We start from the raw sequence: 15,344 nt of genomic DNA, 5'->3' as shown, positions 1-15,344 counted from the left end.
AATCTACTTGAAAAATACATGTGCCTCAATCAGTTCTTAGAATATGTGGATGGGGTGAGTCAATAGCCAAAGAGAAATTTAGAAGAGAGGCCACAGGCCAGAACAAAATCTCAAAGGTGTGGCTAGATGCAGCAGCACAAAAACTAAGATTCAAGCTTCAGAGGCAAAATATTATATCCATGTATAAATACATCTTACACACAAGATGGACCATTTTGGAAGTTAAAAGAATTAATCAAGGCAAGGCTTATGTTCATCTTAGACTATCACACAAACTCCCATCTGGCTTTATAACCTGGGGATGGCAACAGTGGGCAATTGTTGAAGAGCAAATCAGCTGTAGCTGGTTGTGTTATTTTACTGCAGGCACTCTGAGTCACACTTCTGACCATATCCATGCCCAGGGTGCCAGTTATTGCTTTGAAGAGATGCAAGGGAGTATTGATCCATACTGAGAAGGTGTTAGGGGGAAAAACTGTATCTTCTGTTGCTGTGGTGCAACAAAGTGCCACACAAGACACTGGCCCTGAGTCAGGTATTGTATGTGCGTTCTGCAAGAGCTGAGCTTAGCTTAAAACTTAAAATAGACGGGTGGGTCGAGAACAGGAGGACATATGGACATCCTCTCATTGCAGATGGAAAAATGAACTGCAGGGCAAGGCCAAAGTCGAAGTGTGTGGTGGATGGAGTACACCAGCACAGACTTCTCTCCAGTCCCAGCCTCAAGCTTGCACTCATCACTTAATGCAGGCTGACGGACAACCTGCTCTCATGCCTAGCAGGCAAAAGCCTCCTGTGAGCAGAAGTTTGTTCTCCCTCCCCTCTGTAATGCTTCCTCGCAACACCCCTGGGACAAAATCACGGCCCTCACACAGGAGACTGCAAAGCACAGATGTGCACTGCTTTGCCACTGCACCTCAGCTCAAAGAACACTTTTCACTGTGCTTTGGAGGCTGATCTTATTTATTCTGCCTCACTTTGAATCACACAAACACACTTGATCTCCTCCCTCCCACAGTGCATGCTTCATTCAAACTCCTAAAGATGGTTGTTAACGCAAGTGGCATTTTTAGAACTGCACTGTATGGGTGGTGTGTGCTCCTCCAGCACATGAGCTGCTTATCAATCACTTAATTGGGATGTCTTGGTCCTCACCCAGATGGTCCCTTTCAGCAGATAGCATTGTGTTTTAAAACTTTGGATAATTATAGCCCTGTAAATGGAGAGTGCAAGATTTGTTGGCTGCAGCCAGCTCATCTTTCTTCTGTAACAGCCTCATTGTCTAGTCATTGCCATATTCACAATGGGATGAGATCCTTGCAAATGGAGACACCCATTTAAAGACTCCTCAGCTGGGTAAACAGTAGCAGAAGCCTAGCTGATAGTAACTCCAGGAAGGATTAAAATCTACTAGTAAGTTTGGCTCTGCTGTTTTTCTTTCCCTCCTTCCCGGGGCACACAAAGTGGAAGGGAATGAATCTAGGATCTATGTTGCTCTCTTAGCTGATTTAAAACATGTTTAAAACCTGATTACGCAGGGCCAACAATACCCTGTCAGCACTTTGCTTTTTATTCTTTTTAAACAAAACCAATTAACAAGGGTCCTGAGGGAAATGGGCCCATCATTTCTCTGTGGTGAAAATGCAGCTTCAAGCAGGACTCTGGCATTTTTACCAGCACATTTCCTTCTCCTCTCCGATCAGCTGGCAGCACAGCTCCACTCTGGCCCTCCAGGCTGGTTCCCTCCTGGCTTCCCTCATCCAGGGGGGCTGTGACAGCTCTGCTGAGCCTGGGCAATGCCACTTTCCTCCCCTGTCCCCTGGGCACCGGCTGCGACTCCGTGGAGCCTCTGCTGCTTGGCGTCAGCTCACGTCCTCTGCAACGCATCACAGCGCAGAGGGGCTGCCCGGCTCTGAAGTTTAAAAATTACCTTTGTCAAAGAGGAAGATTAATCTCTAAACAAATGGATGGGAGGCAATAGTAGAGTGCTGACATGGCATATGTCTTTCAAAGACAGAGTTAATGCACATGAGTGAAAACAACTGCTATTCAGATTCTGCGGAGCACTTCAGCGAGGGAGGTCTGGCACCCTGGGATACCCTGGACACAGGGTGCCTTTGTTTAAGGACACCTCAGTTAAATGAAAAACTCAAATAAAACATAACAGTCTAGAAAATAAAGCATCCTGCTCATTTCATTAAAAAAACCTGAATTTTTACTTCCTACAGAGGTTTGATAGACCAGGGGAAAAAAAAAAATGGATGTGCTGCTTTCTTTATTGCTTTGCAAGCCAGATTTTCTGATTTCCTGTAAGACTCCATGGATGTCTGGAGAAAACAGGCTGTACCATGGGAGTCAGAGGCAAAGTTATTTTTCATCAGCCTCCATCTTTACAATTTAATTTGTTTAGGAAAACACCTATCCATAAAAACACCCGCATTAGAGAATTAGCACTTCATTTTGTTATGAGACAAAAAAACCCCAAAGCTCGCTTATGAAACCTTAATGCAAAACCACAGGACATGAGAATCAACACAGATATTTTTAAAATTTAAATAAAATGTTTGTTTCGTTTAGGAGCATATGCAAAATTACAGGCCCTGCTTCCCACTTATGCAGAAGGTTTAAAAAGCACATTTTCCCCTTCCATTCAATACACTGCTAGAAAAGGTTGCTTAATTTAGGTGCTGACTTTTTCAAGAACATGTAGATAAAGCTATGAGTTAACCACAGTGTTTAAGTGGCAATGAAGTATACTCAGAAATGATGTATGAGGGCTGGGCATGAGAATGTTAACAGCACTTTCCATTCAAATTTCTTTCAGCAAAACCTTCTCAGAACAGCTGCATGCACAAATTAACAATAGGTGGCTTTTAAGGCAACACTTTGGAAGGTCACCAGAAAGGTACTGACTTCACAAAGACTCAAGCATATGAGTAACTCCTCTGAGTCAGTGTCTTGTCACACAATGCACCGTGCTAAATTTGGCAGGAACTGGGTTACAGGCTTCAGATTTTTAAAGAGTTTCAGTATGATCCATCTCTATTCCCACTGTCACAAGTGACCACACTGACTGCACCTTTTTGGCAGGTTCATGTGAAACGCTGAGAGCAAAACTTGAGGGATTGCTCAGATCCATGGGTTCCTGCGTGGCATTTATCTAAGCAGCATCTTGATGCCTCCCACCAGTGCATTAAGCAACATGACTAACATCAGTCATATATATCTACTCCCATCATCTTTTCCCTGAGGTAGAAGTGCTCACAGGAGACTGTTTCATTTTGGACTACATGCACACGTGCACGCACTTGTACTCGTGCCTGGATACAGCTAACCAACGCTGCTTGTGTGAGAGACTGAAATCCAAAAAGTGGGGAGCAGACTGCAACATCAGTTGTGATTTCTCAACTATCTCAGCTGGGGTTTTTGCATGGAGGAAGCCTTTGGGCCTGTTTATTACTGTTCTGACTTCAGTGGGGCCAGTTGCCACACTTAAGTATTTGTGAAATTGCAATCTTGCTTCTGAACTTTGTGGCTCATGCCACAGTTCTGACACTGAAAATAATCACTGTGTTATCCTTTGCATAGTATTGTTTCATAATTACGGTATCTTTATTACATATGTTATTTATTCCCACCGGCAGAGGAAAAAGGAAAGTTAAGGTTTTCCCCCATTATTGTTCCTGATTAAACTATTTGTTTACATAACACTGGAAAACTGTAACAAAATCAACTAGAAAAAACAAGCTGCTCCAAATGAAAATACAGCTTTTTCCTTAATCTCAGGATTACATTTAATTTACTTGAATTAAACAGACATGCTTTACTAGGAGCAACACAGTGAAATTTGCTCATGGCACATGCTAAACAAAACAAGCTCTCTGTAGGATAAAGAAAAAATGTTTATCTATAAACAAAGAGGTTTTTATTGTTGCTCAGTCAGTTTAAACAGCAATAAGTTTAAACAAACATAACATTGACACTGCTTGCTACTCATAAAATGTTGACATTTGCCCTGATAGCCAATTAATAGAATAAAATACCTGTGTTTGCTTGATCACTCAGTGCATTATCAAACATCTTTTTTTTCTCAGTGATGAGGTTGCTCCCAAACTAATGGAGATATTTTATTACATTTTGAATACAACAGTGTTAGACTAATAATGTCAGTAATTGAAAGTGGCAGCTGAGGATATTGGATAGTTGCATGCAATTAAGTTACTTTTTAATATATCAGAATTTTATCAACAGTAGCATATATTTCATTTAATCCTATCTTGATTGGTTTGTATTTCACCTTAAATATGCAAAACAAGCTTTTGGTTACTGTTGTTTTAGAGTACTTCTGCAGGCTGCAAATTCATGACTGTTCACTAAAACACGCAGCTCATTTCTCACCCATAATTTGGATTAGATTTTATTCCTTCTAAACTGATACAGCTCTCACACACCGTATCTGTAAGCAAACAGAAAAAAATCACAAAATACCATCTCAGGAAACAACCTGGAATAAAAAGAAAACCAGGAGAGTTTAGCAAACCCTTGCTATTCTCCAGCACTAATGAAGTAGAATCTCCACCAAATTAATAAGTAGCAATTGACTGTCTGGAAAAGAAGAGGGAAGAGAAAGGTGAGGGCAGCATTTTCTTTTCTTAAGCAGGCTGAACCAACCACTATTTTGCAGAAGTGTGCCAGAGCTGACAGCTTTCATCTTGACACCTTTGCATTTGCAGGAGGGTGCTGGTCTGAAGCTCCAGCTCCGTCCATCCCCTACTCACTCAATCAGGCACACACCCCTCGCCATCATTTTGACTTTCAGTTTTATGAATTAAAAATCCTTTAGAGACTTAAGGGCTTTTAAAAGCTTCTTGTAACGATGAGACCTGTTAGATACAGTCAGGCTGACCACTGACTCAGGCAGATCAGAGCTGGGCATTCAGACTGCACGGGGCTACCGCTCTCACGTGTGGTACATGCAAAGCTCACCACAGCTTCCCTGCTCTGCTCCCCCCTCACACCCCTGACCTTGGCTGCCCTTCCCTGACTTACTCTTGCAGGAGGCCCTTGTAAACAGAGATAAGCAAACTTCAAAAAGTCCAGATTCTGTTTGGGTAAGTGCCTGAAAGTTCAGAAACTGGCTTGGAAACACAGTGAGAATTGGCTGTCTTGGGAGGCAGCCAAACATTCTCCAGTGAGGCTGGGCTATAAACACTTCAAGAATAGCCTCTCTCATCATATTTTGGTGGTATTTGTTTCTCATCCTGTCTGGCTGGGAAAGTAAAGTATCACAAAAACAAAAGGGCTCAGGAATAAATCCACAGGCCTGCTTCTCTCTGGTCTTGTGCCCGAGACCTGGGCAAAGAGGGAGCAGCACTTTTTGCCAGCTGTGCCCATGCTGCACACTGTGCAAGGGCAGGTGGCAGCAACATGGTGGGGTGCCTGTTTTGGAACAGTGAGTGCATGTGATGGCTACACCAACCAAAGGCTGTCTGCCACCCAGGACAGGCCTCAATCTCCTTTACCTCATGCCTGATACCAAAGCTAAACCAACAGAAAAAGGAGATTGCAGAAAATAAAGAGGAAGGGGACAATTTTTGCCAGGTCAAATTTCCCGTGTCAGCTCACTGCGGTGGTCAGACATGCATCAGGGCAGGGACAGGACTTTGTGAGCCTGGGGACAGGAGAAGGAGGGGGACCTATCCAGCTCAGCAGCAGCCAACAATATATGTGAAACCTCAGCCAGAGACCTTGAAGGTTGAGTTAAAGCATCTTCACATTGTATGGAAACAAACATTTCTCTGCTTTTAGGAACTGAGATGAGTCACTGTATTCATTCAGCCTACAGTCAAAACGAGCTCTCCTTTCTGAAGTTCATTCCCAGCTCGATCTAGGGCATCATCAGCTCAGAGCACTTACTCTGGCGTGGGCAATGATGTGGATGAGCATAACCACATCATTCCACCTTGGGGCAAGTCACACCATGTCCCCTGCCCACGGCACACATTTACCATGAGTGGCAGCACAACAGGGAGGATGCAGCTGTCACCACGGAGGAGAGGCCAAGGCAGGACTGCAGAGCAAACAGAGCAGAGAAAACAACAGCCCTGGACAACAAAGCAAATGCTTGCAGGAGGAGGGGAGTGTATGAAACCTGTCTAGTGTGTCTCACGCTTGGTTGGCACCAGAGGTTGAGCAAGGTGCCTGTGAAGCACACGACTACGATAGGTGCACGGTTTCTCAGCAGTCTGGGGGCTCTGCAGCCACCTAGAGTAGTGCAAGCATGTGTGGGGAGGATGTTGCTCTTGCACTGTTCTACCCCAAAATGGGGCCTGCCTTCCCCTTCTCTCCTTGCTCCAGACCCAAGTCTCATTTGATCCTCTCATCTGAACTAGTCTGACTTGGAAATCTGGAGGAAAAAAACAAGGCAAAAAAAGCCCCAGAAAAATGCAGTTTTCCAACAGCTTGAATCTTTGGCTCTCTTCCTGCAGTTAGGGCACACATACATGCTCTGACAGCACCTCTGGATAGTCCTCTGTCCCATCTGGTGTGGAGAGGGCCACGTCACCCCCTCTAGGGCAGCCAGGTCCCAGAGACAGTGGGACTGTGGCTTTCCTGGGATGTTTTTCCCAAGCTGTGTGCAAGATAGTGACAGGAACACGAGGGCCATGGACAGCAGTACTGCTCTGCTTCCATCAGTGGGACGTGGAAGTGAAGCATTGCTGCTGGCAGTTCTCATCCTCTGCTCTTGACGTGAGCATCACCTTCTGGGTGACAAGAAAGGTGGATTTGGGCTTCTGAACCCTGCACTTTCTGCCAGGAAGCCAGCTGGAGGGTCAGGCACGTGGGGTGCCAGCACCCCAGTGATGGCACCCATTCATCTGCCGGGACACGTGACCCTTCAAAACAAGATCCTAATCTCGCCTGCCTCTTCTGAAGCGAGTGCTTGGGCTTATGGATGACAGGAGCTTGTGGTGAGGTTATTTATAGCTGCAGCAGCTTCTGTGACAGCAAATAGTAACAGTGCAATGTGAAATCGAGCCAAGCAAAAGTATTTTTCATTGAAAAATAGATGACAGCTTGTTTATACTATCGTAGGGGAAAGGATTATGAAAACAAGCAGCGGTGACAGCAGGTTTTCAAAGAGCAATGTCTTGACTTGGGTTGTTGGCCCTCATTTGGGGCACCTGCCAGTACTCCACAGCAGCAGGAGTCCAAACTTTTGTCACTGCTGAGCCATGAGCCCGTAGTATGCATGGAGTATGCGTAGTATGTATGGAGAGTGGGGTCTCTCAGCATGGCTGTGCCACTCCAAAGAGCACTTTCAGGAGGTTGTGGTGCACACAGAGGGTCTCAGCCTTGTCTCTGACCCAACAACGGCATGTCAGCCTCAGTGCTTTCATGCAGCCCATAAGGCTCTCTGCACAAAGGAACATCCCTGTTTCAAGACAAAGGTGCATTTGTAGGCAGAAGGCTGCTGATCTTGGCCAGCCACCTCTGCACCTCCAGGTACCATCTACAGAGAGGGCAGAAGCACATCTGCCCTGGCCTTTATCAGCTCCTCTCTTAAACAAGGCCGTTTACCCTCTCCTGCCTCTGCGGCATTGGGATACTTCAAGGTTGGTTATCAACACCATGCAGGGGAGCAGCAAGGGTTATCTCATTACTTTTACATTCCTCAATTTAGCAACCTTCTCTTGATTGGAATTCATAGCCCTGGAGGTTGGCTTAGCAGGCCATTTGATGAGGCATACAACAGTGAGACAGTACCATCCTGGCACTGCTCCCCCTTCCCTCCCTCCCGCACACGGGGCCGTGTGAGAGGGAGCGGGGTTGCTCGCACTCCTGCTGCTGAGTCAGGCACCGACTGCCCCCATGCCTGCGCCCACCCGGCATCACTCACCCACCTGGCACCATCCCATGGAGGTGAGCAGCTTCTGCATCTACAGAAAGGAGAGTGAGGCTGAGCGCTTCTCCATAAGAGGAAAATCTATGCACAGATTTAACAAATCTCCTGTGATATTCAACTGATGCCAAGGAGGGATCTATTTTCTCTTACCTCGTAGGCTTCTGTGCTCGGTACACTCCCGTCAGAGCCCTCCCCAAAGCAGCAGAATGACCTAGGCAGCTTTATGCAGTGTGGGAGGAACCAGAGGCCAACTAATTTAACCTGTGCTCCCACAAGGAATGTCGAGCTGGGGCTGACTCCTTCCCAAACCTTGGAGGGGAAAATCCCACTGAGTCACTGCTGACCCCTGGGAGAGGCAAGGCTGGGGCCTGGGTCAGGCTGCAGAAGGGAAGTATACTTGGATCCTTAGCAAGGAGGGGGTTCCTCTTATTTGGTAGCCTATGTGTGAAGTGATGGCACTTTTCCAGCAGCTATTAAGGGAGTTTACAGAAAGGTGATACAAACTGATGAGGAAGCCTTTTTTTTTTTTCTTCTCACTGTGGCAGTCATCCTTGTTCCATGAGACACCTTTGAAAATATATTTAGTGTCATACTGCTCTATAAAGTGAGAAAGCATTTATTATCTTCACTTAACAGTCAGGAGCTGGCAGAAGCAAAAGATACAGTTGTGCTTATATATATATTTTTATTTTTTTTTAAGTGACTATAATTTGGACATCTCCATTTATGAGGGCCTGGATTCAGTCAGCTGTCCTGTTATAGTTCTCTGGGAAAGGGAAAGGGAAAGGGAAAGGGAAAGGGAAAGGGAAAGGGAAAGGGAAAGGGAAAGGGAAAGGGAAAGGGAAAGGATCACACCTTTCACATCTTCCTGTGCTCCTTCATGGTCATTTGCCATCTGCTTCACAAGGATGCTGGATGTGGCCAAAACCTCTCCATCATTCACTAGTCCCTTGGAGATCTTATGAGTGTAAGGATTGACCCAGGAGGATTTAATTTCAGCTGTTCAGGGAAGGTCATCATGGCTGTGGATCTCACCAGGCACCACAGCAAATGCTGAGGTCAGTGGGGAAGATACGACAGTGTATGGATGGTGTGGGACAGGCATTCCCAAAGTGCAGCTTAGGGAGGTCTCCATCAGGAACCCTCTGCTGGACATTATAGAGGGCCTGAAGGATTGCACAAGTCAGGATCTCCCCCCTTGCTCCCACATCCAAATTCTCATGAGAGTGACTGGGAACACTGTTCTCCAAATCCCCTCCTGTGTTCTTACAGCAAGTAACATCTGTGTAAGCCAAAGGGGAGCTGTGTGTTGAAGATTAAGGGTTCTCCTAAGCCAGTGAGCCTCTCAGACCAGCAGAATTTATGGCATGCTCAGTCACATCCCTGCCAGGCCTTTTGACTCCCAGTTCAAATAACCAGACCCCTACAAACAGCCAGATATCTCCAGGTTTTCATCTAAAATCCAAGGTAAGATTTGAACCTCCAGTTTAGACCCTCTGGGTCTTACTTTGAATGCTCTGCCACTGCATTTCATTTATGGGAGAGGTAGGAAGGTGATACGTGCTCCCTGGAACAAAAAGGGTAAAGGATTGTGAGTCATTCAAAGCCAGTGCAGTGCACAATATAAAAGAAGTTTGAAAACCTCCTGACTCCCAGCATTTATTATCCATTAGAGTTTATCATTCATTCCCACTGGGAAAAGCTCTTCTGACATAAAACACTCCTATATTTTGAGGAGACACAAATAAAAAAACAGCTTTCCCTGGCCTGAAATTGCTCTTTTTTTTCTCTGCAATATTACAAGCCTTTATTTTTGAAGACAGATTTGCCCTCAAAGCAACTGTACTTTCAGTGTTGTCCCTAAAGTAGGTTTCTTTCACTCAATATGACAAAATTCCTAATGCACATGTGCTAATCTTGATCCAGTTCATTATATTATCATTTACATAGACAGATTTCCATGGAAGTGCCATTTTTAGTGTTATGCTCATCTAAGGTAACTCTAGGCTATACTTTCATTCCATCAACTGTCACTAAGTTATCACTTAACCTTATACTGTATTACAAATTCTTATTGAATCTATTTGATCATTTAGTTGTTAATTAAAAAAGGATTTATAATATTCTGTTCCTGGAGACTCTTCACTTCTCCATTCTTCTGGCACCCTCTTGTCATGGTTTCAAGACCAATCCTTAGTGGCTGTGAACTTTTTGGTGGATTTTTAACTTCACGTGACAACAAGACCAAGTGAGATGTTGGTTTGAATTATCACCTCACACCTTTATGAAGCTCATAGGACCAGGAAATTCCGTGAACTGAGTTCTGTTTGCAGCTCTGCCAGAAAAAATGCAGCTCAGGTTTCATTTTATGTGTTCACAGCCTGATAAGTCATTATGGGCCAGGGATAATATAAAATAAAACCACAAAGTGATAAACAGTGGAGTAACATAAGTAACTCTCAAGCAGAAGAAATATGATATATCAAGAGTAAGACCTGCCTAACGAAAGATCCCCAATAATGGAAATGACCTGTGAGCTGACCTATAAGCTCCACACGTCTGTGCTCTCCAGAAGTGCAGGAGGGGCCTAGGATCAGCTCCAGTTTCTCGACTCCCAGGTTAACCCACATCATCTGCACAGACAAACCACAGAGGGAGATGAGCCAGGCAACCCTGCCGTGATCCTTCTGGCTGATATATGAGCTGGAGGAGTAGCCATTGAGCAGAGCTGAGTGACAATCATTTTGTTGGTCCCATTGGAATTGCTGTCATATTTAATATTTATCCCACCTCATAAAGGAATGGAAAAAAAAACAAATCAACAACCAAAAATTTGAGGATGGGGAAAAGGGAAAGAGATAAGGCAGATCTGCTGAATCAAAATGCTTGGGAGATTTCCAAATGTTTCCCCTAAAGTATTACAAATGGACAAATTTGTTTTACTGTAAATTAATTTGGAATGTGAAACAGGAAGGCATTTCCAAATTGGAAGAGTAATTTTCAACTTAGCCTTTAAATGAGGCATGTGGTGGTTAAAAAAAAAATCTACAATGTTTTCTTTATCCTGTGTTTTCCCTACAATAAGGAGAACTCAGCCCTTGTGATAAGGGGGAATTCAGCTGTGCATTTGGGATAGACTTGGTCTTTTCCTGTATCCAGACAATTTTCCAAAGAATTTCCAGTGCCAAACACCTTTCAAGAGGTCTTGAAGCCACTGCAGTCTGCTGTCCCTCCACTTGCAGCATCCTGCCCTTTCCTCTCTGGCAACATGGGCCAGGTGGGAACTTTCCATGGCACTTTTTGTGGGCTATCTACAGCACTCTAAAGATGAGCCCCTGTGCCTGGCACTGCAGGATGCTTCCAAATCCATGGAGACCAGGCCCTACACGGCTGCCTCTCCGATCTGAGAAGTGTCTGTGTTTGCAAAGATTGCTGCAGGAAGCAGCTGGTGTGCGCAGAGAAGGGAAGAGGTGCCCTTTGCTTGAAAGAGGATGGGCTGTCTTGTGCCCAGGGTAGGTCTTGGTGCCTGCAGATGACTAATAAAGTCTTTCACATGGTTTGGAAATGGAGAAACAAGACATCCAGATGTGAGGTCAATATCCAACCATTTGCATCTGTGCAGGAGACAAGAAAAGCTGTGGAATCCCTTATTCCTAACAAAAGACTGCACTATTCCTGTAGTGAGAGTACAAAGAGACCCAACCCTGTGGGAGATACTGACTGTGAAAGTAACCTGAAAAGCCCAACACCGGTGGCCCTTCTCCCCTAGACCTTTCACTGGATGTGCCACAGTTGTCCTTGCAGAGGACCGTGGGGCTGCACTGCAGTGAGCACCCTGCATGGTTGGCCATTCCCACCCCCAAGCATGCAACCAGATGCAACAGCAGCATGACTTCCTGCAACCTGGCATGTGTCACAAGAGGTTGAGAGGCCTTTGTGCAGCCCCAGTGTTGTCAGCTGTTAACATCAAGTTAAAATAAACCAAAATCAGCATCACTTTCATCCTGCTCATGGTAGCAGCAACAAGGCAACAAGTACTAATCCCAGAGCTGTGAACATTTTGTTGTTAGTACCACTGGTGATTATTATTATAAAAAAGCAAGCAAGATGTTGTTTGTGCTGGGAAGACCCAATGCAGAAACAGGAGATAAAACACATCAGTGTTTATCCAGTACTGCAGGAAGGGGTTGAGGGGGGAAAAAGATATTTTTGCTTTGTGGTCATGCGAAAGGCAAATTTCACATGGATTTTCAGGCAGACTCATAAATCAGTCCATGTTCCCTCTAAAAGTTCATGGTCTTTCACGAACCTCCCAGTGAACCAGGGCTGAGCTTAGAGACTGTAAAGAAACCTGAAGCCAAGCAAGTTTCAACTAAACCTAAAGTTTGCTGTGAATATTTTCTCAGGTCTAATTAGTTTGTTTAGGATTTTAGGCAAGTACTACCGTGTCTTTCAGGAGTAAAAAATAAAAAGAAAAAAATGTTCTGAGAAACAAAATACAACACACAAAAAATAACTACCAAAAAAAATCTTTACAAAAATCAAAATTTTTCTCTGGCTCTGTGTTCATTGTATTATTTGAAAAGGTTTCAGTTAAGGTATGGATTCAGCTTTCATTTTGACACCTGATTTTTATTCGTTCATGATTTTTCCAACTCAGGAAACTCAGTGTGCTGATTTTAGTTGTGGCATGGACTGCTTGCTTTTGTTCAGAAATGCACAATGGTTTCAGGCCCACATTAATAAAGCAGTCAGAGGAAAATCTTCTCTTTCCTAGCTGAAAAATAAAAACAAAATTATAAATTCACCCCATAAGAAACATTTAAATATGTTAGATCTTGCAAAAATATTCCTATGCTTTCCATGTTTGCCTGTGCCCACCTCATCCTTCTGGTCTTATAATTACAGTGGGAGTGCTTTGAAGTGGGAGCTGATTTAAGGGTTTAACTCCATGGTGCTTTGAACACAAAAACACAGTCTGTGCCCACATCTGAACTTCCAGGGTGGATTGCCATTAGGCTGGAGTTCCAGCAGCATTTAACTGGGCAGGTCTGTAACGCCAGCGCAGATGTCCCCAGGTGCAGCCCCACTGCACTGCTGGCCCCGCTGCATAGGGGCAGGTTGCCGCCTGCCTCCCTGGTGCAGCTGAAGCGCCTTTGGGGGGTTTGGGGTAAACCTCAAGGCCAGAAGTTAATGAAGGGCAGGGAGCTGTGTGTGTCTGCAGCTCTGGCATGCCCAGTGCTGTGGTCGGTGCAGTGGGATCACAGGTCCAGCTGCCTGCCTCATCCCTGGCCTCCTTGCAGCCCCAGCACTGAGGAAGCTTGCAGATAAAATATTGAAAGCAGTTTCATAATGATAAAATATTTTCCTCCTTTAGCAAAGCACAGACCTTACCACCAACATCCCAAACACGCAGCCCTGCTCCCCCCACCTGCTGCTGAGGTGCACACCAGGTTCCAGCTCCACAGGATGCTGAGCCTGGCATATGGGGACAGGGAGACAAGGGAAATGGGTGATGCACACCCTGCACTCTTTCACCTGCTGGGACTCTCCAGCCCAGGCTTTCCTCCCACCCATCCTCCCAGCACCACATCGCTTTGGGCGCCAGGTGAGGATGGGGAGGGAGGCGGCCCCTGGCCCTGCTCTCCCGGGAGTCTCTGCTGCCATGGTGCTTTCGCCTGCTGAGTGCGATGATGGGTGGGTTTCCCCACGCCTCCCGCAAAAGTTGTTTTCGAAAAGGCTGCTTTTATTAGCCCAGCCTCTAAAAGCAGAAGTTATCGGGGCATAAATCATCCTGTGACTCGTCAAGAAGCCTGCGAGAGGAGATAAAGGCAAGACAGTTTGGCCAAGCGTTGGGACAGCGAGGGAGGGAAGCGGGGAGGGAGCCAGGGAACCCACCAGTTATGTCATAGGTCAGCGGAAAGGATGCAAAAAAGATCGAGAAGCTCTTTCCAAACTTTCCTGAGGCTGGCTCTGACTGCACGTATCCACTACAGAGCTGGGTGTAATAAATATCTCACTCACAGAGAGCATTACATCACGTACAGGGAAAAGCCAGCAGATGAACTCACACCATAAAACCTTGACTTGGTATCTAGCCAAGCTCAAGCAGACAGCCCCGTTATTACGGAGCTGACAGAGCTCTGCACATTGCTGTGGCTTCACTCTTCCACTTCCTGCCACCTCCTCCAGCACAGCCAGGACTTCCTCAGTCCCCCTATGTGCTCCTGCAGTCCATGCCGGGCTCCCATAACCAGACACAAAGTGCAAAACAGCAACAGCAAGCCAAACATTTGGCAGATTTTAAAAACATGCTCCTCTATTTCCATCACACTCTCCTCACAGCAGCTCCAGTTTGTTTTTCTAGATTTCCTAGTGAATTCGTCAACTATTAATGGCTCTAAAAGACAAACCAAAATACATAGGCAGAGAGGGTCAGATTCTCTATTACATTAAGTCTTTCATATCTGTTGGGCAGCATTGAGAGTCATAAAGAGTGGGTAAATTTCATGCAGCACACAAAATACCTCTTACAGCAAAAGGAGGGTTGAGAGTTAAGTCCTTAGTCTGGTGTTTCTCCACAGAATTTCCCAATAGCTAATAGGGGCAATGCTGTGGAATACTGTACCAGGGAAAACTGGAGTGGGACTCAGATCCCAGCACCCCCAGTCCCTCTTTTCAGAGGCCTTGGTAAAGAGGAGAGGCACAGCAGCCCTTCCCACCAGCCCAGGAAGGTTGCTGCCAGCAAGCCTCAGCCCTACCACAGGTCTGCAGGCACTGCAGCTTTCAGCCTGGTTCAGCCTCAAGATCCTATGGCCCTGTGATATGGCTTTCTCCAGGGGTCTTCTGAAAGCAAAAGAAATATTTGGCTCAGGATGAGCCAAACTCGCCTGCTGGGGCCTTTTCTATCTAATGTCTTTGTTCTGTCAAAATTATACTTGATCAGGTTTCGTTATTGTTGTTTTTAACTTTCACCTCTGCCTCAGCAATTCCATCTGGTAGGTCATATTCCTCTCTCTGATTGCTTTTTGGATAAAAACATGCTCACTGGGGCCTGCTTGGAATTAGTTTTTCTTTTTATTTCCACTAACTGCTCAGCTCAACCCCATAGTTTCCCTGACTTAACACAGAAAGGGTCAATCCACCTTTGCCTTCCTGGCACATGCATTGAAGTGCTGGTTCCCATGTGTTACAACAGCCTCATTCCATTTCTAACAATCTCCAAGGGGGAGTCATTTACAGGGACTTGAACTAAAAAAGCACAAGTTTCATATCATCTTCTTGCGTGTGCACTAGTGCAGATATTAAATAAGCTACGATAGGAGGAAAAAAATTCCGTCTTGGCTATGTCCCCGGGACATTCCTAGAAGACTGATGATGTACATCTGCCTTAACAGTCTGGGTTTGAAATAATTAAAGACCACTATTCTTTCCCTTC

At 45.3% G+C, this 15,344-nt stretch overlaps 1 long non-coding RNA gene across 1 annotated transcript; it reads right to left on the bottom strand.

Moving 5' to 3' along the window:
- Window positions 1–12,517: 12,517 nt before the first annotated feature.
- Window positions 12,518–13,626, bottom strand: LOC147655734 (uncharacterized). Its single transcript, XR_015273823.1, has 2 exons — window positions 13,338–13,626; window positions 12,518–12,683 (listed from the first exon to the last, which is right to left on the bottom strand). It is a non-coding gene; the product is annotated as an uncharacterized LOC147655734 (long non-coding RNA).
- Between the last annotated feature and the right edge of the window lie 1,718 nt (window positions 13,627–15,344).

This window comes from Cyanistes caeruleus, chromosome 1 (assembly GCF_971803275.1).
Source record: "Cyanistes caeruleus chromosome 1, bCyaCae1.hap1.1, whole genome shotgun sequence".
Taxonomy (NCBI): domain Eukaryota; kingdom Metazoa; phylum Chordata; class Aves; order Passeriformes; family Paridae; genus Cyanistes; species Cyanistes caeruleus.
The sequence above is the reverse complement of the archived record's forward strand: the minus strand, read 5'-3'. Positions and strand labels throughout refer to the sequence as shown.